The following is a 4,745-nucleotide window of genomic DNA, read 5'->3' on the forward strand; positions in this document are numbered from 1 at the left end:
CTTGGGCCTCGTATTTTGCCTCGTGTGAACGCTAAATACCGGATTTCTTGCTACGTGTGAACGCGGCTAATGATAGAGCAAGCGCCACACACAGACAACTAGTTAACTATTAGCTACGTGGCGTGAGCGTGGTGCGGTTGCAGTGACGGTGGCATTCGCCTTGCTAGATTGCCTCCATCCCTTCCCCTCCCTGCCCCTCCTCCCCTCCTCCCCCTCTTACCTTCTTCGCTATGTGTTTCGTCTGCTGTAGGTCGAGCAGCTGCTGCTGGTGCGTTGCTAGGCGCTTGTGCAGCCGCGTGCGGTACTGCTGGTTGAGAGACTGACGACTGCGCACCAGCCCACCGCCGCCGCCGCTGCCGCCACCGCCGGCGCCCTCTGTACCGCCGAGTCGTCCCTGCATGAAGCTCCACCTGCTGGCAGGCGTAGCGGCCGCTGAAATATCGCGCAGGAGTGTTGATTAATAACATCTTATAGGTAGTATTAGTATAGCTAATAACACCTTATAGGTAGTATTAGTATAGCTAATAACACCTTATTAGGCCGTCCACGTTGCTCTCCATGTCGGCCACGCTGCTGCTGCGCTTGTTTTGACTCGGCCCCGCAGCCGTCCTCCCGTTCAGACACTGCATCATGGCCGACACGATTCCCGCGCGCACGCTCACCGTCTGCTGGTTGCTACGCACGAGGTTCTCGCAGAGCGTGGTGGCGCCCCCTAGCGACACGAACGCGCGCAGCGACGGCTCGCAGTCCAACACCGTCGTGACGAACCAGAGCAGCGGGTCGGAGAAATGCGCGAGTCCGCCGCCAATGCCGGTGGCGCCCCCGCCGCCGCGCAGCCGGCCGGAGAGAAACAAGTGAACGACGTTGACGAGGGCGCCGGCGGGCGTCGCGCGCCGGTTCACGCTCGACAGCACCTGGAAGACGCAGTCGCCGACCGAGATCGGCTCGCCGACGAGATGCTTCTCCTGCTGCGCGTTGCCGTGGTTACCGAGCAGCTGAGCCATCGTGTTGCTGCTGCAGGCGGTGAGGGCGTGGAGGAGGCCCCGCATCGTCGGCCGGTGCCGCGCCACGGCGTCCGCGAGCGAACGCGTCCCCCGCCCGCCGTGGATCACGCACCGCGCCGCCGCCGCCGCCGCCGGCGCCCCCTGCAGCTTACACTCGTCCGTACGCTCGTCCCCCTCCGACGACGACGACGCGGCCTCGGGGACGGTGGCGCCCCCTTCCTCGATCCACGCGTCGCGGCCGAACGCGGCGGGGTCGGCGGCGGCGAGGGTCGCCACCAGGTCGCGCTCCGGTAGCAGGAACGCAGCGACTGGGACACGGACTAGGCGATCGCACAGACGGAGCAGCGCGCATACCAGCAGGTCCCGGCTCCACACGCCATTAGTCGCCATCGAGTCACCAGGGCGCAGCACGCTAGCGAAGAGTCCGCCGAAACAAGTGCCGGCGCTGACGCTGGTGTCGGACGAGCTGCGGCAGACGACCTGCGGGATGGGATGCTCTATTGTTATCGTTGTCCTTGTTGTTGTTGGTTGTTGTTGATGTTGGTTCTTGATGGTGGTGGTAGTTGTTGTTGTTGGTGTTGTTGTTATAGTTGATGTTGCTGTTGTTGTTGTTGGTTCTTGATGGTGGTGGTAGTTGTTGTTGTTGTTGTTGTTGTTGTTGTTGTTGTTGTTGTTGTTGTTGTTGTTGTTGTTGTTATAGTTATTATTGCTGTTGTTGTTGTTATTGGTGGTGGTGTAGTTGTTATTGTTGTTGTTGTTGTTTATTCGAGGTAATTAAAATTAAAAACTAATTACAAGCTCCCCCCTCTATATATAACAATGCAGATTCTACAACCGGACAATCACACGCAGTAAAACATCCGAACGAATACAGTTTCAGTGATTGAAGACCAGTAGTGGTGGGGTCCTCTTACCTTCTCTGTTCCGTGTAGGTAGGCTGACGAGTAGACTGCTACGGAGTGTATGAGTCGCATGGCGTCGCCCGGGTGCACGCGATCAAACGTATGCTCCAGTACAAACTCCATGAACTTACCCTGAGCGTCCAGCGGACCCAGCCGCTTCTGTACCGCCCCGCTGTAATGTAAACACAACGTTACCTCATGTCACACACACACAAACCATGTTCCACAGAATGGTTCGCAGACACACAGATGTTCGCGGAAGATTTCACTGGTACAGAGAAGTTCCACAGAATGGTTTACAGACATGGAATCATTCTGCATTTCGAGACATACACAGTGATGTTCCAACGACGGAACACAGTGATGTTCCAACGACGGAACACAGTGATATTCCAACGACGGAACACAGTGATGTTCCAACGACGGTTCACAGGCATTCCGCCTTTCGAGATATACACCATGACATTCCAGGAACGAATACGTAGACGTTCCGCGTTTCGAGACACGTGCGCGGGGACGTTCGTGTGTTTGTTCGCCGCGCGGAACAACGCCGCGCACGCTCACCTGAGGGAGACGAGGTCGGTAACGACCTGAAGCAGCTTCTCGCCGAACCGCTGCGAATCTCGCTTGTTGTTTGTCGCCGTGCCGACGCCGCCGCCGCTGCTGCTGCAGACGACGCGCAGACGCATGAGGAACGCGTGCATGTTGTTCGCCGTTGTCGGGCCGACCTGTGAACGTACGACGAACAACGATGATCAACGACATGCAGGTGTTAACGAGCACATCGTACCTGGTACAGCTATTAACGAGCAAGATCACACCTGCCACAGGTGTTAACGAGCGTGATTGTACCTGGAGCAAGTGTTAACGAGCAAGATCACACCTGCCACAGGTGTTAACGAGTGCTGTGTACCTGCCTCAGGTATTTAACATGTGGCACATACCTAGTACAGGTGTGAAGAAGCGTCACGTTCCTGGCACAGGTGTAAACGAATTGTCTGTACCTGCCACAGGTATTAACAAGCGTACGCATGCAGGGATTGAGGAGCAAGCGCGTATATGTATTAACGAGGGTGCGCATACAGGTGTTAACGAGCGTACCTGGTTCTCGGCCGACATGCCCGTCGAGTAGGTACCGCTGAGGAAGTGGAGCAGCAGCGGCGCGAGGTTCTCATCCCCCACGATCACTGAAGCCATACTCGTCCACGCCCCTCCAGCCTCCACCCCGCCGCCCCCGCCTCCATCCAACCTCTGATTGGCCAGCAGCGTGAGCACCTGAAACGCGAGGCACCACGTCTGCACAGAGAGGGAGCCACCGTCGACGAGCCGCGTGAGCAGACTGGCGACGGCGGCGCGTCCGAGCGCGATCGGTGGCGCCCTCCCGGCATCCGCGCCGCCGCCCCCGCCATCGACGCACAGCGAATACCAGAGCCTGAGGAGCGCGTCGAGGTCAGCGCCCCCTGTTGCCAGACCCGTCGTGAAGAGCTCGTCGAAGCAGTCGGCGAGCATCCGCACGGAGCTGACGGCAGGTGGCGCCGCCGGCGGGGCGCGCTCGGGCGAGGCGCGCGCGGACGCGGGGTTGGACGGTGGCGCCTCCTGGAGGGCACTGAGGAGGCAGTCGTTGTCGAGCGCGCTCCAGGTCTTGAGACGCGTCTCTGCGACCGTCTCGACGCCCTGCTCGAGGCGCGCGTCCACGGCAACGCTCACACCCTGAGACGGGATGCTGCCGAAGATGTCGTAGATCCCCGCCGCACGACCGCCGGCGCCACCTTTACCGATGCACTTCTTGATCGTACTGCGCAGAGAAAAAAACAGGAGGACGTCCATGTGAAAATTCTGCAGGGCAGCGACATTGGGGATGGGTTTCTCCCATAGGGTATTTCATTCCTTTATTAATGAGAGTAATTAATAATCAATATTATTATTTATATTTAATATTTTAAATATATTAAATAATTTATATTTTATATATTAAAGTGATTACGTCACCGTAAATAATAGAAAAAAAATAAAAATAAATATAAGTAATTCTGTTTACTTTTTATGGTTAAATTGCTGCATTATACTTCTTATTTCACTATATTGTTCGATGTGAACATACACTCGTGATGTATACATAGCCCATAGCAAGCAATTAATGTTATTAACACTATATATCTAATCGTCCAGGCATTTTTGATTCTTAACTAGCTGAGAAACAATCTTATCAGGTAAGAATTTGACGATACGTTTAGTCCCGTTAGTTCTTACTATTAATGTAAAAAAATGGCAACAAAAATTTTACAAATTTTACCATAGAAAATTCGTGACGTAATCACTTTAATATAATACCTTTCTCTACGGCTCAACTCTGCACAGACATTGGAGGTTAACTCTTCCTTTCCTTTCTTCCTCTCTCCTTCTCATCCCTCCCTTCCTTTCCTCCACCCATGATCCCTCCCTCCCTTCCTTTCCTCCACCCATGATCCCTCCCTCAATCCTTCATCTCAACCACTCCCCATTCTCCCTCCACTCCCCCTGTCTTCCCTCCTTCCCCTCCCGTTCCTTTCCCGCTCGCTCCCCTCTCCCTCTCACCTGCACACGTTCTGCCAGAACTTGTCTTGGTTCGGTTCTCCCCCGGACACCTTCACGGGAGACGGCCCCGCTCCGACATCTCCGAACCCGATGCTGATCGCCGGATGCTGCGCAGGGGGCGCCACCGGCGGCGGCTCTCCGTACGCGTACTTGGGCGGCATTGCCGTGAACGAGGGAGGCAGGACGGCCATCGTCGCCGCGGACGACAACAACGACGGGAGAGGCGGGGGAGGGGGAGAGGAGCAAGCGGCGGGGGAGGGTTCCT

The sequence above is a fragment of the Priapulus caudatus genome, unplaced genomic scaffold (assembly GCF_000485595.1).
Source record: "Priapulus caudatus unplaced genomic scaffold, Priapulus_caudatus-5.0.1 Scaffold1329, whole genome shotgun sequence".
Taxonomy (NCBI): Eukaryota; Metazoa; Priapulida; class Priapulimorpha; order Priapulimorphida; family Priapulidae; genus Priapulus; species Priapulus caudatus.